At 39.2% G+C, this 25,242-nt stretch overlaps 1 long non-coding RNA gene across 2 annotated transcripts in view; it reads right to left on the bottom strand.

The window, feature by feature from the left end:
* Positions 1 to 25,242, bottom strand: part of LOC123636830 — a 77,664-nt gene that overhangs the window by 20,550 nt on the left and 31,872 nt on the right. For both annotated transcript variants that reach the window (XR_006734669.1, XR_006734668.1), the window contains exon 4: positions 8,996 to 9,051. This is a non-coding gene — a long non-coding RNA (uncharacterized LOC123636830). The remainder of the gene's footprint in view (positions 1 to 8,995; positions 9,052 to 25,242) is intronic.

Raw genomic sequence — 25,242 nt, 5'->3', positions numbered from 1 at the left:
CTGATTTACATATTGTTTATGGCTGTTTTAATGCTACAACACTATATTTGAATAGTAAAGCCAAAAATATTTACTATTTGGCCATTTAAAGAAAATGTTTGCCAATCCCTGCTCTGTTCTTTTCACAGCCAGCACAACAACCCCATCCAACAATCTTTAGGATGGGTTACTGATCGCCACGGAGACCAGATAAGGGTGGGAATGAATCACTGCCACCTCTTCTCATTAGAAAAACAACTCCAAATTCCCATTAGGAAGGCATCGATTTAACCTTTTAAGAACACTACTTTGTATTACTCTTCTCTGAATTGGTCTATTTACATAGTCCATCAATTGGCTAATGTCCATTTAACAAACATTAGTAAACTGTCTTTGTGTAAGAATATTTGCTTGAAAATGGAAGACTTTTTTTTTAATGGAAACCTTCCTTTATTAAAGGATTTTATCAAGGAATACTCTACAAATGAATTAGCCTTTCAAATAAGAGTAAATATAGATAGAATTTATCACTTTCATTTTCTCCACAAATATCTTTGACACATTAATAACGCTCTGATGAAGACAGACGTTAGATGAATATTTATGATGCCTATGGTTGATGAACATTATCTGTGACCTATGTGTTCAGTACTGACTGTCAGAAGTGAGTCACAAGACATGTCTGGTCATTATATCATAATTGAATATGTGCTGCATGACCACTTTATATTAGCCCTCAACAATGAGAATGTTGATTCCCATGTAGAATTTTCAACTTCTTTCATGAAATATCCTTCCAGAGCAGAGATATAGAAAGTTACTTGAGAAACCAAGCTCTGACCAAATGGCTCATATAAATGCCTTTATCATTTTCAGAGGTAGAGCTTCAGTAGCCTTCTGAAAACAGCCCCAAACCCAAAAATGCAAAAAGGGAGAGTGGGGAGGAAATCTTTAATAATTAGTGGGGAGGTTTTGTTATAAAAACAATATAACATTTTACAAATTCTAAAGAAATATTTCCTTTATTCCTATACCCTAATATGATTGTTTTGCCGTCCAGATGCACACAAATGTTCACATTCGGTTGACTCTCAATAAGAGTTTGTCTTGCTAGCAATAATTTTTAAAATGTACACAAAGATTTATCCACAGGATGCTCATGACAGAGGTATCAATATCATCACATATTGGAGCTAGAAGTGGTTTCCACCCTGGGTGCACATTCTTGGGAAGTTTTAAAAAATACTCACACTCTGGGCCCACCTGCCAAAGATTTCCACTTTTTTTTTCTTTAGACAGTCTCTCTCTCTCTCTCTCTCTTTCTCTTTCTCTCTCTCTCTCTCTCTCTCTCTCTCTCTCTCTCTCTCTCTCTCCTCCCTCCCCCCCAGGCGAGAGTGCAGTGGCATCATCATAGCTCACCCCAACCTCAAACTCCTGGGCTCCAGTGATCCTCCCACCTCAGCCTCCCAAGTAGCTGGGACTACGGGCGAGCACCACAACGCCCAGCTAATTTTTGTATTTTTTTGTAGAGATGGGTCTCACTCTTGCTCAGGCTGATCTCATGTGATCTTCCCACCTCGGCCTCCCAAAGTGCTGGGATTACAGGCCTCAGCCACCACACCTGGCCCAAACATTTCAATTTAATTAGCCTAAGGTGAGGTCTTGGCATGGGTATTATTTTAAAGTTCCCCAGGTGATTCTAAAGTGCCACCAAGTTGAGAGCCACTGACCTAGCCCAACTCCTTAATTTTACAGGTCAACCCCTGAGACCTAGGGGTGCCCCTCAAGCTTGCTGCCCTATTCACAGCCAAAAGCCTCCCAGAGCCCCCCAGATCACGGCAAATAAACAGCTCATGAAGGCCTCTTTGACAAAGAAAATATTCAGCACTTTCCTTAGATGGGAGTGTAGGGGTAGGGGTGGGTGCATTTCCAGGTTCTGAGAATAAGGATTCACCCTCTTCAAAGAACAGGATAGAACTGCCTTGAAATATTCACCTAGCACTCCACAGTATGGGGCGTGGTATGATCCCTTAATTGGTGCTGTACCTTTGGTCTAGTTGGTACATACTGTCCAAATGCTTGGGACTGTGTTCTCTCGGCTGTCCTGTCTTTGGTTTCACGTTCAGCAGGATGATGACCGTTATTTAGAATTCTCCTGAGAGAGGAGGCCCCAAAACTGAGGATTTGGCAGGCTCCCTCTTTTCTCTTTGCCATGTTGTTGCAATTTAAAACGCTTCTGTGTTGTCTCTCCCTTTGGGAATTTCCTCTGGCGCTGGAGATTAATCATTATGCAAACATTAAATACTTTGAACGTTCTAGAAAGGAAAGGAATTTGTTTAAGCAATCCTGTTACTGTCGTTTAAAATGAGAGATAAGAAACAGCTGTTGCGATTTGTCCTGCATTCAAATTCTACTGTGAGGTTTGTACGACATGAAATTATATTTAATTTTTCTGTGAGATTTTTAACCTACCTTTCCCCAAACCTCTAGGTTCCCATGAATCTCCAGATACATCAACCATCACCCAGCCTGTTTGCACTCCCTCCGAGACCTGAAGGCCATTCTGGGAAAAGATAGATTAAAACATTTCTCTCTTGGAATGTTAGCTTGACTGAGATGTTATTTAGATTTTTTAAATAGCCTAAATGCCTGGGGTGATCTGAAAGGAAACGCTGCGGAGTCTAATGTTGCCTAATAACTAGGGCAAGTCATGCTCACCCAGGCACAGCCCTGGGGGGAAAACAAGGTTCTCACTCTTGTCCTGAAGGTCAAAACTCCTTGGCTTGGTTGTCACATTCTCTCCCTCTGTGTTCTCCTGAGTTTCTAAACAATAGACTGCCGGTTAAGAATTCTTTATAGTAAACTTTTCCTGTTCAAATCACTATGTGGTTTCTCTCTCCTTGTCTGGCCCATACTGATACCAGATCCACGCTAGACACCGAGCTGCCTGATGGCAAAAGTCAGTGCTGCCGAGCTGGGACCAGGGCGAGGCAAGTGAGACGCATGGGTTCTTGGGTTGCAGGTGGCTCAAGGGCAAGGTCACCTGAGGGTGAGCGCCTCCTGGAATGTTATACCTCCAGGGGTGGGGAACCTGCGGCCTTCTGATTTCAAGATTGTTCTTTTTGAAACACCAAAGGGGAAAAGAAAGCTTCATCTTTCTCTGCTGCATTGCTTTTAATAAAAGGATTTTGTTCTGTAAAATTTGGATTCAGTCAAAAGGCCACCCTTAAGGACCTAGAAGGCTAGGGGCGCCCCCCCCTCCCCAAGGCTGTGCTGTTTTCTTTCTTTCTTTTTTTTATCTAGAGACTGATCTGGCACCTCCTCAGAATTCTAGTAGGTGCTCAATTAGCACTTAGTGAAAAACCGAATTATCTTTTCTTTCTCAGAATCATTTCCTTAATACAGTTTTAAAAAACATTTGCATCTAGACACAGTGTAGTGTAGTGTTCAAAAGCTGGAGTTCAAAGTCTTGCAGAACCAGGTTCAATCCTAGCCCTATGATGACCCTGGTCAAGTCATTCTCTGAGCCTCAGTTTCTTTAGCTGTAAACTAGACATAATAATAATACCTACTTCATAGGGTTATAGAAAAGATTAAATATGATGATGCCTATAAAGGATTTAGCTCAATGCCCTCAAATGTTAGTTTCTAGTGTTAATGGTAGGCTAAAGTCACTCCCCATTCAATTAGCTCAAATTTCTCCCTAGTCTGAATCACCCAAATGATGAAATAAAACCCAAAATTCATTATGTCAGTAATCAGTCTTTCAGAGGGGATCTAAAGTCACAAAAGTTGAACATTGCCTCTCTCTGTCCCAAGAGCCAAACAAGCCAAAGTAAACAAAGTGTAGGAAGGAATGTAAAAAACGTAACAGCAGCATTGATCTCCTTTCCCATGAGAGAAGCTTGGATTAGAATAAATATTCAATCTGTTCTTTTTGTGTTTCCATTTCAAAAGGTTAAAACTTTATTCAAATTCAATTCAGTGAGAATGTTTAGTGCCCCTTTCATGTTCCAGGAATTATGATAGGAAGGAAAGATTCAGAAATAAGATCTCCTCCTTGCTCTGAGTCAAAGGTCTTGAGGTATAGAAATGAGCACATGCACAGAGCAAAGGCTATTTTGAGAGAGAATCACTCTAACTGAGGTGGAGTTCACAGGCTCCATAGTAGGGAAACAGTGGGGACCTGGCAAGAGAATCCTTCCCAGAGGAGAAAAAAGTACTATCACTACTGCCATTGCACTGCAGAAGTCGAGAGGGAATGGAAGGAATTACTTGCATTATTCCAGTGACTAGAGCAAGACGATGTTTTGTCTGAAACTCACTGTTGGTGTATCTGTACATGTTGAACTTACTTTAGTCCCTTTGGGCTGTGATAACAAAATGCCATAAACTGGGTAGCTTATAATAAAAGAAATTTATTTCTCACAGTTCTGGAGGTTGGAAGTCCAAGATTGGGGTGCCAGCATGGTTGAGTGCTAGTGAGGGCCCTCTTTTGTTGCAGACTGCCACAATTTCACCATAACCTCACATGGAAGAAGGGGCAAGCTAGCTCTCTGAGGTCTCTTTTATAAGGGCACTAGTCCCAGTCATGAGGGCTTCATCTATGAAGTGACCTAATCACTTCCCAAAGTTCCCGTCTCCTAATACCATCACCGTGGGAGTTAAGATTTCAACATATGAATTTGGGGGTGGGGAACGGACACAAATATTCAATCTGGCAAATTCAATATAGCAAAGCTGCTAATATTGACAATGATAGCCACCACTGATTGAATAATACTTAGCATAATGCTTGGCATTTTATATCCTTCAATTCATTTTTAATCCTTCCAAAAAAGCTGAAATGTAGGAATTATTATCACGGTTTTACAGATACAGAAACTACTGGGCATGGTGGGTTATGCCTGTAGTCCCAGATACTCAGAAGGCTAAGGCAGTAGGATCACTTGAGCCCAGGCGTTTGAGGCTACAGTGAGCAATCATTATACCTGTGAATAGACACTGCACTCCAGCCTGGGCAACATAGTGAGACCTCATCTCTAAAAAAAGAAAGAAAGAAACTGAGGCTCTGAGAGATTAGGTAACTTTCAGCCACAGTAATGGACCCAAGATCATTTTCTCCAATTCTGCCCTTGACTTGGTACTGTTGACTTTGTCTAATTTCTAGGAATCCGTTTTCTGCTTGTACATAAAATCACAAAGGGACCATAGGCATTTATAAAACTAAGCAAACCTGACCTGAATTCCTTTATAAAACACTAGCAACCATATAGGCTACGTTCAACCAGCTTTTATTCACAAGTGAAAATTATGTTTTAACAGAAATATAGATGTGCTACCCAAACCTAATCGATTTCCTATATTACATCTCTAAAACAGTTCTACCAGATTATTAATTGCAGCTACAAAGAATAACCTAACGAAATGTTCTTGGGTTTTATGGCATCTTTAGCCCAATGCGTAAAACTCCCACAGCACAGAGCCTGACACAGATTGGGCAATCACCAAACATTAGTTCCCTTCTCCTTCCCTCCCTCGGGTGTAAGTTGTAGAAATGAGATAGTGAGCTGCACAGGCAGAGCGAGAGACAGAACTCCTGAATGCAGGTTACCCAAAGACAACAGGAGAGAAAATTACAGGCTTTCCACCAAAACGCATGGTTCATGGCCCTCTCCAAACCACCTCTTCAGAGATGGTATTGCCAGTTAAAAACTGACCTTAGTCCAGAGCCTTCCATTCATTTGGCCAGGGACTTTGCATATCAGAGAGGTCATTCCCAGCCAATAGACATACTTTCCATGCTCCACGTAACCACACTCTGTATTGGTGTTGAGATGAGCCCACTAAGAGTAATTAAGGGAGAGTGTTGGAAAGTATGAAACTATAATAGGATAGGAAAAGTAGGCTATGTTAAACAGCCGCTGAAACAACGTCATGAGCAGCCCCAGCGAATGGCTTTGAGGTGGAGGGTGAAGGGAAGTAGGGCCTGTATATCACCACATATCAGTTTAGACTCTGGTGCTCCAAAAAGAGGACTTATGACAGGGGTGGGAACCTGCAGTCTTAAGGCCACATGTAGCCTTCTAGGTCCTTAAGGGTGGTCTTTTGACTGAACCCAAATTTTTCAGAACAAATCCTTTTATTTTTATTAATACAGTTTTGTTCGTCTTTTATATTATTTTTAAAATGAAGGCATTTAAAATATCAAAGAATAAAATAAGTTTCAACTAAATAATCCTCTCAGATTGACCAGCACAATTAGAACATTAGTAAGCCCTGAGGGCTAAATTGACGGCTGCTACACTCATGATTTACTTCTAACTTCCCCTGCCTGACTGGCACCACTACCACACAAGGCTGGTTGGCAAGAGTTTATGGGGATTGAGTACACCAGTCTGTTATCAGCTTTTGACAATGGTGCACTGTGTTTCTGTTTGAAGTGGAATTTGTGAATAGTTGCACAGCTCAACAGTATTTTTTAATTCTGTCTGCTTAACAGCCCATCGTGTTAAAGAAGACCAAGAGGACACTGAAGAAAGAAAACAGATTTTTTAATGAGGATGGAGAATTGCAATATTACCTTGTTTCTACTAAAGATAAGATGATTTTCTTGCTTTGTGATACTGCAATATCAACATTAAAGAAATTCGGTGTTCATCGAATTTTAACACTCACAAGGACCACAAATATTTTAAGTTAGAGGGAGAGGTAAAAAAGGTTGTATTGCAGAAATTAAAAGATGAAAAGCAAAAGCAAAGACAATTCTTTCAAGCAGCGATAAGACCTGGAAATAATTCCACTGAAGCACTTATAAAGTAGCTTATGTACGCGGGGAAAAAAGGGAAGCCATTCAGTGATGTAGAAATTGTGAAAGAATGCATTGTCAAAGTTTTAGGATGCTTAGACCCCAATAACGTTTCAAAGTATGAACAACTGCCTCTTTAAAGGAGAACCATAACTGATTGACAGCATGAATTAGTCTCCAACTTAACAGAACAACTTCATGTGATACTTCAAAAGGACGATATATATTATTCAATCACTTTGGATGAATCAAATGACTAAGTACAGGCTTTATACTTCATTCAGGTCATAACAGAAGATTTTCTTTGCATGAAGTGTTAATCACTTTGGGCACTCTTGTGAACAGAACAAGGAATAGACATCTTTCATGATAAATGTCATGAAGTTGGACTGAATTTGGTAAATTTAGTGAGTATATGCACAGATGGTGCACCTTCCATGACAGGAAAACACGAAGGGTTTATTGCACAGATAAAAAAAGTATTAACAGATCCAAATGCTCTCATTTCTTTTCATTATATCTTGCATCAGCAAAATCTCTGTGCTAAACCTACTGCTACTATCTTAAGTGACACTTGGCAACAAGATATAAGTATTGTTAACTATATTCCAGCAAATGCAGCATGGCATCATTAGTTTTTGTAACATGCTAAAGTTGAAGGATGAGGTATTATTATTCACTGTGGATTTGTCATATCATTTTAAAATGCATTGGCTATTGCAGGGACAGGTGTTAGCCAAAACTTTTTCTCTGTGAGAAGAGAGAGTTAAGTTTTATGAAGAACAGAATCAGCAATGTGAATTATTGAAAGATTTCTATAGGAATGAAGCATTCCTGTGTGATATGTCAAATCAAAATGACTTGAATATTTCTTTGCAAGGTAAAACTAAGTCTATATATGATATGTGTTAAAAAATCCAAGCATTTTGGAAAAAAGCTATCTTTTTTCAAAACACTTCTTCAAAAGGAAATTTCAAATGAACATTTTCCACAGTTAGCAAAGGTCATCGATGAGCAGGATGATATATGTTAATCATTTGAAGAATACGCAGCTGTTATAGATCTATAAATTGGAAAATACCATCAAAGGTTCACTGACTTTGAGAATCATGACATCACACTCAAATTAGCATTTCAGCCTTACCTAGTTGATATCACAAAGGCACCTAAGGAAATACAGATGGAACTGATTGAGCTCTCAGTAGATGACATTTTAAAGTCATTGTTTGATGCTAAGAAAGGTCTAATTGAAATATGCCTGAAAAATGCAGTAGAATACCCACGCCATCAGCAACATACCCAAAAAAGTGCTTTCTTGCTTTTCAGCCACTTATTGCTGGGAAACTACATTCTCCAACCTAACCAAAATCAAGACACTCTAAGGTCACAAATGACTGATACCCGTCTAGAGGATCAACTGAAACTGTGGACCTCTGTGTTGCAACGAAATATTCAAATGCTTTCCAACAAAAAGCAGACACAACAAAGTCATTAATAGGTTAGTTAACTTTAAAATTAACAAATAGTTCTCATTTTTTGAAAGTATTAAGTACATAGCAGTTAGATTTTTACAAAATAATGTATGTTTTTAAGTATATCTAATTGAAGCATCTTGAATGCAGCCTTATTTGATTATAGTTAAATTAATGCAGCCTTCCAACATGAAAAGATCCCCCACCCCTGACTTATGACATGTGAGCAGGTATTTATAGATTTGGGAAGGAAAAATAATGCCATGAAGAGATTACTAGGTATGAAGCACTTTGCCTAGTACACAGGAAGTAAGCACTCAATAAAGAAGAGCCACCATTATCATTATCATTAAGACTTTGTAGTCTGTTAAAGATGTTACACAAGTGCAGTGTGTCTGTACGTACAAGGGGCTACTGAGACACATGTGGTAGGCTGAAAAATGCCCCCTGCAAAGACACCAGTTCCTAATCCCTGGAACCAGTAAATGTTACCTTATCTGAAAAAATAGGGGTCTTTGTTAGATGAAATTAAATTAAGGATCTTGAAATGGGGGAAATTATTCCGGATTATCTGGGTGGAGCCTAAATGCAATCACAAGTGACATTGTAAGAGAGAGGCAGAGGAAAATTTCACATACATAGCACACACACAGACATACACACACACACACACACAGGAAAGAAAAAGGCAATGTGAAAACAGTGAGATAGCAGAGAGACATTTGAAGATGCTTACCTTGAAGACTGGAGAGACACAGTCACAAGTCAAGGCACACCAGCAGCCACTAGAAGCTGGAAAAGGGAAGGAACAGAGTCTCACCTAGAGCCTCTGGAGGGAGCACAGCCCTGCCGACCCCTGGATTTCAGCCCAGTGATTTAGGCTTCTGGCCTCCAGAACTATGAGAGAATACATGTGGATTGCTTTGAATCCGTGGTCCCCAACGCTTGGGCCACAGACCAGTATTGGTCCGTGCCCTGTTGCCTGTTAGGAACTGGGTTGCAAAGCAGGAAGTGAGCGGCTGCCAAGCAAACAAACCTTCATCTGTATTTACAGCTGCTCCCCATTGCTCACATCACCGTATAAGCTCCGCCTCTCATCAGATCAGTGTGGGCATTAGATTCTCATAGGAACTCGAACCCTACTGTAAACTTTTCATACACAGGATCTAGGTTGAGCGCTCCTTGTGAGAATCTAATGCCTGATGATCTGAGGTGGAGCTGAGGTGGTGATGCTAGTGCTTAGGAGCGGCTGCAAATACAGATTATCGTTAGCAGAGAGGTTTGACTGCACGATAAAAGTTGTGCTTGAATCATCCTAAAACCATCCTCCACCCCCATCCCCGCCCCAGTGCATGGAAAAATTGTCCTCCATGAAACCAGTCGATTTTAAGATGAAGTCTTCTCCTTGAGAAATAAAAGCTGCTGAATTTAGCATTTGGCCCTCCCTTCCATTCAATAGAGTTGTCATTTTAGACCTAAGCTTTCCCTAGAGATAGTGATTCCACCAGGGGAAGCAATATGTGAAGTTATTGCAAGAAAGTTTTTGTGTGAAACTGTGACTCCTGCCAGAGATGTCATATGTTTTAGTTCACTTTCTTCCCAGGAACTAGGAAAATTTCCCAAGCCCCTGATAAATACAGCAGGAATGGTATTCAGAAGTCAGTAGTACTGGGCTGAAGAGAGAGACTGCATTTTACACACACCATTTGTTTCTGCTTGAGATAAAGCCTCTATTCTATTTTTGCTTAAGGTGAAAGTCCGATTCACTTTGAAAATTATAAAGCCTTATTCCACTGGAAGAAAATGATTAAGATTTCTGTCACTGCTATTACAATTTATACCATAATAAATTTACCTAGGGAAGGTGATGGCCTCTACTGGATGCCTTCCAGAGCTCCCTAAGGAATAAAATCATGTAGCTGACAATCGACAGGACATTCTGCTTCAGCCTCTTCCTTCTCACCCCTTCAGAGTTGGAAACTCTCTATTCCCATGCTGTTGATTAGCAACTCTGCACATTCGCAGTGCAACAGTAATTAATATTTCCCACGTTGACTCTCAGGAACTACAATACCATGAAGTGTCCTTCAGAATTATCAAGAAGAAATTAAATTATTCTCAATACAGTTTTAGAGCAATTTTGTTCATGATTTAAAGCACCTCTACAGCTATGGGCTGGAGCTGGCTCCTACTGGTTTGTGAGAGCCGATTGTTAAATGGTAAGGAATTTTGCAAGCCAGATATTAAACCTTTGAAATTGGACCATGGTGGGAGTATTTATATCATAGAAATTGGCATCTCCTAAAAATTAGGGCTCCCCCTTCAGATAAACTGGTTTATCAGCATACTATTATCTGTACCTTCAAAACTGCCTAATTCAAGTAACACCCATTAGCTAGGACAGCACATCTCATTCTTGCTGAGCAATAATTTACTGATGAGTTTTGCTAGGTTGAAAAGCCAGTTAATATCTGTATTAGTTTCCTATGGCTGCTGTAACAAATTATGACAAACTTGGTGATTTAAAGCAGCAATCATCAACCTTTTTGGCACCAGGGACTGGTTTCATGGAAGACAATTTTTCCACAGACCAGGAGGAGGGGGGGTGATGGTTTCAGGATGATTCAAGTGCATTACAGTTATTGTGCATTTTATTTCTATTATTATTACATTGTCACTTGCCACACACTGATAGGGTTTTGATATGAGTCTACAAGCAATTGATTTATTATGGTCTCTGTGCTGTCAAACCTTTCTGCTCATGATAATCTGTATGTGCAACCTCTCCCCAGCACTAGCATCACTGCTTCAGCTCTACCTCAAATCATCAGGCATTAGATTCTCATAAGGAACACACAATCTAGATCCCTCGCATGCACGGTTTATACTAGGGTTCCTGCTCTTGTGTGAGAATCTGATGAAGCAACTAACCTGACAGGAGGCAGAGCTCAGGCAGTGATGCAAGTGATGGGGAGCAGCTGTAAATACAGAAGCTTCCCTAACTCACCTGCAGCTCACCTCCTGCTGTGCGGCCTTGTTCCTTAATAGGCCACAGGTTGATCAGATACTGGTCTGCTGCCAAGGGGATGGGGACCACAGTTCTAGATTTTTTTGTCTTTTTCTATTTTTGAAGCATTAAAGACATTTTAAAACTTCTCAAGTAGTCTGGCACAGAAGCACACCTGTGATCCCAGGTACTCAGGAGGCTGAGGTGGGAGGATTGCTTGAGCCCAGGAGTTTGAGTCCAGCCTGAACAACATAGTGATACCTCATCTCTAAAAAAATCAAACAAACAAAAAAACTTCTCAGATAAGCAAATACAGTTACTACTTTTGCAACTCAACAGTGTTCCCTGTAGATGAAATACTACCTCTACAGTATTTGCTATTTATATGAAATCGGAGATGGAGCGGTCACTAGAGAGAGGCTTGGCAGAGATTGGTGGTTATGTGATTTATTCCTGAAATACACTGGTTATGAGAATCAGTGTTTTCAAATGTCAAAATGTACTGTCTGTGTGTGAACTTACAGAAACAAAAGCAAGGCAGTTATTAGCCATCCTTGCTAGCAAAGGAAAGTAAAACCATTTCAACATTAAAGGGTGAGATTCCCACCTGTGTTTTAATATGGATGTGGGCTATGCCCTTCATGCTGCTGTACACACAAGGGTCAGGATTCAAACCACAAGCTGTCTAGTGGTGGATCTAACAGTGTGCCCTACATGTAGAAGATTTTCAGAGCACATATATGTTGGTCATCACAGCGAAAAGATGGTATTAAAAAGTTTGACAAACACCTATTGCAAGCAACACATTCCTTACCTATAGAAAGGGTAGGGTCAGGGCTAGGAGGGTGAAGGACTAGATTTATAAAGCTTCAGTCTCTTCTTTAGAGGCATTGAAAAGAGACAGGGGAGGCAGTTCAAGCCCTCTAACTGTCCCATAGACTTTGTCATATAAAAATGAATAATTTGCTACAAGCTCAAAATAGCAAAACCAATGACCTAATCTTGCTACTATACTAACTAATCGTTTTACTTGTGAAATTATCCACACCTTGCAGAGAACTTTAAGAAACCTTTGCAGTTCACATTTTCATGAGCCCAAAAGTTACTTCCTTCCCTCTATTGCAAGGTGATGAGATCCCAAAAATCTGCCTGTTACAATTTTAACTAGCACTTTCTCACACATGAGTGTGTTCAAGAACCCCTAAAAGGACTGTAATAATCAGATGCCAGATACATATATTAGGTAGTAGGAGGAAGAAAGAGACAGTATGAAGAAATAACAATCCACAGGTGATCCAGAAAGCTCTTAAATTCGAATAGTTAATTTCAACTGCTACCCCAAGAATTCCATAGAATGTTCTTGCTTTTGGATAAAATCAATTAACAAGAAATGAGATGATCAAAAGATGGCAGCAACAAAAAGTGATCAGGAGAAATAATGATTTTGTAATATGCCCATGCCAAACAAATAATCCTGAATAGTGAAAGGAGTATGGGTTTTGGATTAAGATATAGACCAATGTTTGAATCCTGGTTGCCCAGTTACAAGCTGTGTAATAATTTTGGGCAATTCACCTAATTCCTCTGAGCCTTAATTTCCTCATTTCTTAAGTGAGGTAATATCTCCTAATTCATAAGATTTTTGAGAAGATGCACAGTAGAAGTTCAGTAACTATCATCCAACAGCCAGGAAAGTCTGCTGTGTGGCTAAGAGTGAACACAGATTTCTGTCGCTGGTTTCTGCCAGAGGGTATTAGTATTCTGAGAGGCAGGAAGGGTTGGAGGTGTGTGAAGGCTCCCCCACTCCTACACTTCATTTGTACCTTTCATCACCACCAGGGGAGTCTCCTGGCTGTGCTGAAGGCTTCACTGAGGTGATTTGCTTCACTTATTCCCACAAAATGGATCCTCCCACCTCGGCCTCCCAAAGTGCTGGGATTACAGGCGTGAGCCACCATGCCCGGCCTGGATATATTTTTATCATCATTTAATCCATGTGTTGTGACTTTTCTGAAAAACCAAGACTATCAAAGGGATCATAAAATGATTCCACTCTGCATCAATTTTGTTTTGTAGAGGAAAGAATGAGGTTTCTTGGGCACTACCACCAAATGGGCTGGACTTTTAATGTCAGCCTTGATATTAATATTTACCAGCTGGGCAAGCTTGGGCAAGTTACTTAACCAATTGGAGCAGAAATTTACACATATCTAAAATGTAAAGAACAGCCCTCATCCAACAAATTTGCTGGAAGGATTAAAGTATATTCAAGTTTTATAACATAGCAAAAGTTAAGTGATTGTGAGATTTTGGAGAGTAGGGAATCCTCGTACACTAATGGTGGGAATGTAACTTGGTACAGACATTAGTGGAAAACAGCATAGAGGTTCCTCAAAAAATTAAAAGTAGAACTACTATGTGATACAGCAATCCCATCTCTGGGTATACACCCAAAGGAAATGAAATCAGGATCTCAAAAGATACCTGCACTCTCATATTCATTGCAGCATTATTCACAGTAGCCAAGACATGGGAACAATGGGAACAACCTAAATGTCCATTGAAAGATAAATTGATAAAGAAAATGTGGTATGTGTATATATATATACATATATATATACATATATATGTATATATATATACACACACACACACACATACACAATGGAATATTATTTGGCCTTTAAAAAGAAGGAAATCTTGCCATTTGCAACACTATGAATGAAACTGGAGAACACTATGCTTGGTGAAATAAGTCAGATACAGAAAAACAAATACTGTGTGATCTCATTTATATGTGGAATCTAAAATAATCAAACTCATAGAAACAAAGAGTAGGGTTGTAAGGAGCTGGAGGGAGAGAGAAATGGAGAGATTTGGGAAAAGGGTACAAAGTTTTATTTATGCAAGATGAATAAGTTCTGGTAATATATTATACAACAATGTTCCTATAGTTAATAATACTGTATTGCACACTTGAAATTAGCTAAGAGAGTAGATCTTAAATATTCTCACCACCAAAAAAAGAAAAGAGAGAGAAAAAAGAAAAAAAAAAGGAAAAAAAGAATAAAAAAAAAGAAAATGGTAACTATGAGAGGTGATGAATGTATTAATTAACTGTGGTGATTATTTCACAGTGTATATGTATATCAAATCATCAAGTTGTATACTTTAAATATAAATTATTTTAATTGTCGATTAGACCTCAATATGGAAAAAATGTTTTTTCACACCGGTAATGTTTAACAAATGGTAGTTAATGTTGTTATTATTTCTTATTGGTTCCCCTCTGAATAAATTTCTGCACCCTAAATGAGGAAGCTGATTCAAGGCATGTATCCAGATATTTCTAAGAGCAGAAGGATTTTTAATCCAAATTATATGCATCAATATTGTTCACTTTAGTGGAATAAATTCTAGAATGGAGAATTGACTTCCTAATGACTAGACAAAATTAGTTGAGTAAATTACCCAATTAGTTCAGTAAAAAAAAAGATTCAAAGGTTGTTTTTCCCTCTGTGGGCTCAGTTTATTGCTGCAACCCTCTAATTTGTTTTAGTTATGGAGACACAGCCATTCCATCTCCAGTTTTGCCCAGAAAGTAGAACTGTATTTTGAAATAGGGACAATTGGATAGAGAAAATCACTTTTGTACAAATAGAACTCATTTACAGCTAGTTATTCAAATATCCAATGACAGCATAATAAAAATTTAGGGACTTCATTTAATTAAATGCTCCAGTTTACTATTCCCTGGAAGTGGTTACACATATTTGGAAACTGCTCTCTTTCATGTCTTTAAAATAGCATCTAACATTAAGACAGTGATTTATTAAGAAATAACTTGCTGATCTGAAAAGTGCTGATGTGATTTCAAAATGTATTTGGAATAAATCCAAGTCAATGAGGTTTATAGGCAAAGATTTGGGGAATAACGAGCTTATCATAGGATTTTCACAGCCACCTCAAAATGGCAAATGATGATAAATTGCCGAAATCAGGACTGCATGTTGCAATCAAAAAGGAACCTTCCCACAGACTGAGACAAACTTGGAAAACAAATGAATGGAAGATTAAACAATGAAGTCTGAATAATATTACTTGTTCCCCTATGATTAAAGTCTGACAGACACCATGAGTCAAAATGTAAATATATACTAGCTGTGGTGGACCTCACTGGGTTTAGACTTGGGCAAACCACAGATGCCTCAACTTTACCATTGAAAAGGTGTTTTGGGGAAATGAAACTACCACTGCCTTCTTTCATGCATGTGATATATTATTCACAATAAGCAAGTTCTTATGACAGAAGAGAGCATTATTAAAATATTCTAATGGCTTTTCTATATTCTGAAAAATATATTTATAATATATAAACCCCCCCCCCTATATTTTTTGCACCTAACACAGAATTTTCCATCATGTGCTTAACTTTAAGTTCTAGATTTTTAGATGGCTTCCTTTTTCTGGGCTGGCAGCTTTACTAATGCACTATTCCAAACATATAGATGGGAGCTCTCTCAAACATATACCAGGAAGCACATGGTATAAATTGGCACATGGAATCAGCTAATAATAGTAAACCAATGTTTATTTAGTACTTACTATTTGCCAAACATTGTGCTAAGTGCTTTAGAAGAATTATTTCATTTAATTAGCAATCCCAACCAGACAAATCTCAGTATCCCAGATTATAAGAATAGAGGAATTTAAAAATCCTAATGGTTGACAAAGAATTAAATCACTAAAGGAGAATAGAAGATGATTTCTTGTCAATTTGTAAAATTAAAGTTTTCCTAAAATTAACTTTATGCTGATATATATTAATCATACACAGCAGATGTCTACAGGCAAATTTTAAATGATTTCTCTTTATTATACACAGCAGATGTCTCTAGTCAAATTTTAAATGACTTCTGCTTTATTACCCATTTATGTCAGCTTGTCTATGAAACTTCCTTTTTGTAGGTCCAATTGAAGACAAAAGGATAAAAATCCCTTTTTCATATTTTAAGCTAACTTTCACTAAATTATCCTATTTTCAGAAACGCAATGCCAGCTCTAAAAGATCTTCCATGATTTTGGACCATTCATGCATTCCTCATACTTAACTACCTACTGTGCACCATGCCCTGGGAATACAAACAAGCATGAACTCCAACTTCAAAACACATTCAGCCTATTAAGAGAGACATGTAAACACACCATAGCAAATGTAATGTACAATACATCATATGATAGAGGTAGGTAGAATGGAGGTCTAGAGGAGGAAGTAATTTTCACAGAAAAAAAAAAGGAAAATTCTGGAAGGCTTCATGGAAGCAATGACACAAAAGGTATTGTCTTAAATATAGATGAAAATCTGTGGCATTCAGTGATTGTTCAATTTACTTATATGTTCACTCTACTTTTTTTTTCAAAAGATGAATTACTTTAAAAAGAAGTGTAGGATTATGTATCTCATTTACCTACTATTCCATACTATTTTACATCCTATTTCTGACATTCTCTTTCTTCTAGCACTTATTGTGACTTACTGTTTTTCTTTTAAGTAACTAGGCAGATTGTTTTACTATCAACATAAGAATTCTTTTCAAAAGACTTATGATGCAACCCAGTGATGCCACACCTGGGTCTATAACTCTCAGAAGGAGACATGTACATGAATGTTTATTCTTGCATTGTTTGTAAGAGAAAAATAATGGAAACAATTTAAAGATACATCAGTAAGAGAATGGATAAACTGTGGTCTTCTTATACAATGAAATACTATATAGCAGTTTAAATGAACTAGAAGATGTATGTTAATAGATGTTGAGTGAGAAGTTGAGAAGAAAGCAGAGCATATATCATTTAATAAATATGGAAAACAGGGAATCCACACTATGTATTGTTTGTGGATACATACATAGTACAAGTATAAAAATGTGCACAGGAATTAAAAAACTTTAAATTCAAGATAATTGTTATCTCTGCAGATAACAGGGTAGGTTGGTTAACAAGGGCTTAACTATAGCTATAAGATTTTAACTTGGAAGGGAAGGAGAGAAGAGAAGAGGGAGGGAAGAAGGAGAGATATGGAGCAAATAAGACAAAATTTTATGACTGAGCTGGGTGTTGGATATGTAATTTTTTTGTTACATTATTCTGTATACTTTTCTGTAAGTTTGAAATATCTATAATAAAATAAAAGATATGCTAATCTTTATAATATTAGTCCACAGTGTTATTAACCAAATCTAATAGCCTAACAAAAACTTAGAAGTAAAAACTTAGTAAACAGCACATATCATTTTCAAGTTCTACTAGTTAAGAAACATTTGTATCTGGGGAAGATAATATTTACAGTGTAACTTCCCCACTCCTCTTCAAGCACATCCTTAAAGAAGACAAATGGAATGGCTTGGTATTATAAAGAAAACTGCTTGTTGATATTAACTCCTGTACTGCTGAACCAATTTGTGATAGGATAAAGAGGTCCTGAGAGACAGAGTGAGGAAGGATTGATGATCTGCTCAACATTTATTTATGCATTTTTGGGTTTTTTTCTTTTCAAGCCCCCTCAGAATTTTTAAGAAGAAGGTTCACAGTTTAGCAGGCCTCCAGATAAAAAATGTTAATGTTAACTTATTTGCTAATAACTAAGTTATTATTATAGTTTCAGAGGCAAAATTAAAGCCTCAGGTTGGTAAATAAAGCAACCAGGGCTATATCCATATTTAGTCTCTGACAACAAAATAGGATAAAGATCTAGAGTGGCCGAATTGTAAGGAAGAGAACCCAGTGCCAGAAGGAAAGAGACCTAGCTCCTAGGGGTAACTTTGGCACCGACTAGTAGTGTGCTTCTAGGGTATTCATTTAACCCCTCTCTGAATCTTCATGTCTTTTTCTGTAAGGTGAAATGCTGAATCTGATCATTTGAAAGTCCTTTGCGTGTAGGTCTAAAAATTTATAATTTAGTGTCTTAAATCATAGCAAGATATGAGCACTTAAATTAAACCATAGATAATAAAAAAAATCTCATTAGAAATTTTCACAATTCTAATGAATGGGGTAAGAAATATGTTAATGCATAAGTTTAAGAAAATAATTTTCCACTATTCCCTTAAGAAAGGTAGAGGTGAAGAATATATATGATGAAGAAATTGACATGTAAGAAATCATGGAGAACTAAAGTCAGAAAGTAGGAAGTATAAATACAGCCATTCCATAAACCTTTCTGAAGCTATTATGAACCAGGCACTGTTATGCACTAAAGGATGCAGTCCCAGCCCTCAAAAATCTCAAGATTGTATAGGAAATATAGAAAAAGAGTTAGAAGTTAACTACTGTAATAGAAGAGTATACAATGTGTTACAGGGTCAAATAAGAGCACTTAATCCTGACTAGGGAAGTCAAGGAAGTCTTCCTGAAGGAAATGAGGCTTAAACTGAACTCTAAAGGATAAAGAGAAATTAGTTGAGGGAAGAAACAACTAGAAACCCCACATAAAATGGTAGAGAATTGATACACAAAGACGGTTATTTCAATAAAGAGCAAGTAACTTGTCATGGCTGTAACTCAGAGTGTAGGGATGTGGCAGGAGATGAGAGTGATAATCTAGGCAAAGGTCAGATCATGAAAAGTATTGAATGCCAACAAAAGGAGTTTAGATTTTATTAATGCTAATGAGGAACCACTTTAAGCAAAGGAGAGAGATAAAATGCAATGTGAATTTTAGCCAGATCTCTCCGGTAGCTCTGTGGGTGACGGACTGGAGGTGGGAACAACTAGAGTCAGGAAGACCAGTTGTAAGACACCCATACAGTAATCCAGGTGAGGACTGACAAAGGCCTGGATTAAGGCAGTTGTTCTGATTCTCAAACCGGCAGAAAAGAATAGATTCTGAAAATCACAGATTGATGAACTACATTTCCTCTCTAGAAAACTGCAAAAATCATCTAAAGCATCTGGTATGGTCTTGAACGTGTCCCCCAGAATTCAAATGTTGGCAGTAAATCACCAGTGGGATAGTATTAAGAGGTAGGGCCTGTAGGAGGTGATTAAGGAAGGGATTAGGGCACTTGTAAAAGGGCTTGAGGGAATAGGTCCCTTCTCTTCTGCTTTTCTGCCATGTGAGGACACAGTGTTCATCCTCTTTTGCCCTTCCACCTTCTGCTATGTGAGGGCACAGCAAGAAGGCCCTCACCAGACGCCAAATGCCAGTGCCTTGACCTTGGGAGCAGCCTCTAGAACTGAAAAAATAAATTTCTATTGTTTATAAGCTATCCAGTCTGTGGTATTTTGTTACAGCAACACAAACAGAGACAGGGTCATTGGGGAGCATTAGCACATGCCTTGATCAGTGGATCACGGGGAGCCACTACAAGTTCACCAGAACAAGGCATCCAGACCAGCCTCCTCCCCTGCGTGATGAGTCAGCTAGATTAAGAGATCAGAGAAGGATTTGCAGGACTGTGTGCTTTGACTTCCCCTTGGTGGTGGCTCTGTTTCGTCTTGGGGCATGGGCACTAGTGCCACCTCTATGTGCTCCGCTTTTGGCCTTGCCCTTCAGCACAATAATCTAAATGGTTTCTTTGTACATATTGTTAGAGCCTCAGTGAGGCCCTCACAACTCAGAGATGGGTTTTTAAATCCAAACAAAGTTAAACAAAATACACTGGGCCTTGCCTTAACATTTTTTCGCAATTTCAGATGCTGTGGCAGCCCAAGCACCTGTAAGCCTTGACACTCTGGTATGTCATGAATTTAATACAATATTCCAGGTGAGATTTGACCACCTGTCAAAGCCTGTGAATTTTGTTTCATATCCATCATTCTCAGCTTTCATGCTTATATGAATTTGCACCAGTTTCCAATGGAGGACTGTGCATTCCCAAGATGCTGCCAAGCCCTCTCTTCCACGCGAAGCTCTTTTCCACCTTTGGCTTTCGCACAGCTGGTTCTTGCCTGGAATGCCTGACTTCTCTGATTTCAGGTCTCAGCTGAGGGCCTTCCCTAACTACCCTACGTAAAATAAGGCCCCCCTTGGTTTCACTGTCTCTGACTTTTGTTTCCTTCAAGACATTCATTACAGCTTACAACTCATTTATTTGTCTGATTTCTTGTTTGGCTTGCTTTGGTTTTGTCTCACCAGTCTCCCCATAAGAATTAGAATTCCCTAAGGGCAAGGACTAGATCTGTCATTTATCACCAGCATGGAGCATAGTGCCTGGAGCATAGTAGGTTGTCTGTTAATATCTACTGAATGAATGAATGAATGAATCCCTGGCTGCTTTGATCTGGCCTTGGCTCATATACTAATATAATACTCCATCTTGCCTCAGTCTCTCCACTTTGCTTTCTGCCCTGACCAGTCACCAACCTTCTTACTCACACAGTATCCTACTTCCCCCTCATCCCTCACCCATAGTCCACTCAGCCTTCCAGCCTTGATCTTTCCTCTTCGGCTACACAATAAACAACACTTGTTTGTCTTGGAGCTATTTCTCTTGCTGCCCCAGTGATCAACTAGAGCTGTTAACTTCAGCTGCTCTTTGCTGCCTCTACTTGTCTAAAAAACAGCCAAAACCAGACAGGCACTGTGGCTCACGCCTGTAATCCTAGCACTCTGGGAGGCCAAGGCGGAAGGATTGCTTGAGCTCAGGAGTTCCAGACCAGCCTGAGCAAGAGCGAGACCCCATCTCTACTAAAAATAGAAAAATTAGCCAGGTGTAGTGTAGCACGCCTGTAGTCCCAGCTACTCCGGAGGCTGATGCAGGAGGAACACAGGACCCCAGGATTTGGAGGTTGCAGTGAGCTACGATGACACCACTGCACTCTACAGAGATGACAGAGCAAGAATCTGTCTCAAAAAACAAACAAAACAAAAAAACAAAAAAACAAAAAAAACCCAGCCAAAACCATTGCTGCCTTGGGATCCTACAGCTAATTCTTGAGAACTGGCTCTAATTATCAAATTCACAAAAGGCACAATGTTGTCGGTGTGGCCAATCCAATGGGGAATCAATATTACAATGATCTTCGCAGGCTGGGCAATCACATCTATAACATTATTTTCAAGCTAAGCTCCCCACTTTAAGGGGGCGATATTGAAAACTTAAAATATGTGCAGAAGAAGGTGACAAGTTTGTAAACCGTTAGAATCAGAATGGGGCTAAATACACAGACTCTGGAGTCTGAATCCTGGGCTCAACCATTTGCTAGGTGATATTTGGTAAATTAACCTTGAGCCTTGGTTTCCCCAACTATGATGTAGAGCTAATGACAGAGCTAATGACAATGTGAGGATTAAATGAGTTGACATACGAAAGCACTTAAAATGCTATCAGGCACATATTAAGCACTATATGAGTCTCAGATATTATTATATGGAAAATGGTTAAGAAACTTGTATTTTTTATTTGTTATTCCTCAAGACCCTTGCTACTTACAGTGTGGTCTGAGGACCAGCAGCATTAGCATCACCTGGAAGCTTGTTAGAAATGCAGAATCTCAGGCCCCACCCCTGACCAACTGAATCAGAGAGGGCACAACTGGCCAAGCTGGGAAGAGGGGAGAGACATGGCAAGTAAGATATCAATTCCATATAGCAAATTAATAGAAAAAATTAATTTTTCTATTTTTCTCCCCACCCACCCTTTCCCTCATCTCTTCTTCTCTTTCTCTTTCTTTCTCTTTTCTTTTCTTTTATAATATACTCGAAAAGGGAAAGACACACCAGCCAGAGAGAAGCAGCAACAAGCACCCCTTGGTGGGGGGATTCCCCCACCAAGTGCAGCACTGTCTGGGCTGCTTCCCCAAATTGCCCCATGTTAGGGAAGCCTCAGACTGAAGCAGCCAACACTGCCATCTTCCTTTACGCCCCAGAGAGCAGAATCAAAGAGTCAAAGCGGGCTAAGTGGGGTAAGGGCAGAGCAGGCTAGGTTTCCTACCAGGCAGAAGCAATACTAACTCCTCTTACCTCTCTAGCCCCTGAGAGGATGAGCTTCCCAAAATGCAGAATCCCAACTGAGCTGCTAAGCTGTGCCCTGCACTGTGTCCAGTGGAATGTTCTTACCTGAGCTGGCCTCGTCCAACTGGGAGGACCAAAAGAATGCAGGCAAGGGAGGAGAAAAGAACCTCACGCTGCCTAGAGACCTCACATCGAAGCAGCCAGAGAAATGGTATGTTTGAGTTCCCATCATGAGACTTGTGTTTGCAAGGAACACAACCAACAGGAACAGGAACCCAACCAACCATACAGTCAAGTCTGACTCAAAATGGTCCATAATGTCTATGATTAGAAATCTAGCCTCATGATAAAATGTGACATGGAAGAGAAACACAAAGAAATTGCTAAACGGACTGCAAAAATATGCCAAGAAAATGTAGGAGAAATGAATTCTTGCCTTACCCCACTTTGCCAGCAAAATTTAGCTTATTTTGAGGGTTCATATTAAGAGAGGCCTTGACTGTAATAGGAATGATGTGGAAAAGGCAATACCATTAAAGAGGAGAAACAGTTTCATCTAGCTTACTGTGGAGATGAAGGAAATAACGTTGTCATATGCAATTTTCTAATACCGTTTTCTATGCATTGGGTTTCCTAACTAGAGTACAAGACACTATATGTTAGGGGGCGTGTCTTTTTCTTTCAGTTTCCCCAAACAGAAACTAATACACTGCATTGCATGCAGTAGGGGCTCAATAAATGCATTAATGAATTTCAGGAGATGCTCTCACCAGGACTTAAATTGCTTCAATAGTAATCGGATGATTAATAACATTCACATAAAGAAAGCATATGGCACTAAAAGACCAGAATCTGTCACAATCCTCTTCTCCCAATCTTAACCAGGAAACTACACAGGAAGGCAGTAGGCAGGAATTGTTTGAAAAAAAGCACAAACACATAAGGACTGAGAATCCCTGTTGTGCCCCTCATTTGCTATATGATTCTTGCTCTTAAGTTACTTAACATTTACTACAGCTTCAATTTTCTCATCTGAAATGGAGGTAAAAGACTGTCGTAATAGAAGCAAATAAGAATTTTGAGATGGCCATCAAAGAGATAAGTTGGCTGAGATTCATTTCGCTGAATTCCCTGGTGGAGGAATCCCTGACCTAATCCTGGAAGTGTCACAGGCTTCCCACGTTGTCCCACATAATAAATTTATCCTCCGTTACCTGCTTTATTTTCTTCATTTGAAAAATAAAGGAAATGAAGGTCAATAAGGCCTGATTGAATATTTGGAAAAGATTCTAAATCCATCAAGGTTCAGAGTCAAATCACCCTCCATTATAGCTCCTAACTGGCATTTTAATACAGATGGAATGACACAGAACTTCAGTGGCCCTGGGTAGAGGAGCCAAATCCTGGCCTTAGGGCATAAAGCAATCGTGAGGGAGAGATTTGGAATGAATGGCTGCAGCTACCCATTTGTGTACAGCATCCAAGCAGCAAAGATCCCTCACTGCCAGGTGAGGGAATGGGATGTGTTGTGGGGAAAAGAAGGGAATTGGAATTGCCCTGATTCACTACACTCTCCAGGTACCAGACAAGATCACTGTCTTGATCTGTTTTGTGTTGCTATAACAGAATACCACAGACTGGGTGATTTAAAAAGAAAAGAAATTTATTTCACACAGTTCTGGAGGCTGGGGAACTCAAGGCTGAGGTACCAGCATCTATCTGGCAAGGGCCTTCTTGCTGCATCATCCCATGGTAGAAGGAGAGAGAGAGAAAGAGGGAGAGAGAGAGAGAAAGAGAGAGGAGTAAGGAAGGGGGCAAACGCATCCTTTTATTAGGAACCCACTCCCACAATAGCTAACCCACTCCGGAGATAATGGCATTAATCCATTAATGAGGGCAGAGTTCTCATGACCAAATCACCTCTTAAAGATCTCAACACTATTGATTGGGCACTAAGTTTCCAACACATGAACTTTGGGGGACACATTCAATCCATGGCAGTCACCATACAAGGGGAATTCAAAAAGTTCATGGAAAAATGGAATTAACAGATAAAAATAAAAAATATAAACTTTATTTCTCATCATAAGCTCCATCAGGTTTAAGACACTTTTGTAAGTGATGATATGAGCCATTTAGTCCATCCCTAAATAACTGTGGGTCCTGGGAATTTAACCATGTCAATGCAGTCTTTTTACATTATTAACTGAAGAGAAATGGGTGCCCTTTAAAGAAAAAGAAGTCAGAAGGAGCCAAATCAGGACTATGAGGTGGCTGCCTAATGATTTTACTTCCAAACTCTCACAAAGTTGCCCTTGTTTGATGAGAGGAACAAGCAGGAGCATTGTTGTATTGGAGAAGGTGAGGGTTTCCTGGGTGTTTTTCTGCCAAAGCTTTGGCTAACTTTCTCAAAACACTCTCATAATAAGCAGGTTTTATCATTGTGTGGCCCTCCAGAAAATCAACAAGGAAAATATTTTGAGCATCCCAAAAAACTGTTGTCATGACTTTGCTCTTGACTGGTCTGCTTTTGCTTTGACTAGACCTCTTGGTAGCCATTGTTTTGATTGTGCTTTGTCTTCAGGATTGCACTGGTAAGGGCATGTTTCATCTCCTGCTACAATTCTTTGAAGAAATGCTTCAGGGCCTTGATCCCTCTTGTTTAAAATTTTCATTCAAAGTTCTGCTCTTCTCTGCAACTGATCTGGGTGCAATAGTTTTGGCACCCATCAAGTGCTCTGCTCAAATTTAATGTTTCGGTCAGAAGTGTGTAAGCTGAACCAATTGAGATGTCTATGGTGTTGTCTATTGTTTCTGTTGTTTATCATCAGGCCTCTTCAATTAGGTAACAAACAAGATTAATTTGTTCCTCACAAATTGACGTGGATGGTCTGCCACTGTGTGCTTCATCTTCAACATTGTCTTGTACCTTCTTAAGACAAGTTATCCATTTGTAAACTGCTGATTTCATTGGGACATTGTCCTCATACACTTTTTGTAAAGCATCAGTGATTTCACCATT

The sequence above is a fragment of the Lemur catta genome, chromosome 4 (assembly GCF_020740605.2).
Source record: "Lemur catta isolate mLemCat1 chromosome 4, mLemCat1.pri, whole genome shotgun sequence".
Classification (NCBI taxonomy): domain Eukaryota; kingdom Metazoa; phylum Chordata; class Mammalia; order Primates; family Lemuridae; genus Lemur; species Lemur catta.
The sequence above is the reverse complement of the archived record's forward strand: the minus strand, read 5'-3'. Positions and strand labels throughout refer to the sequence as shown.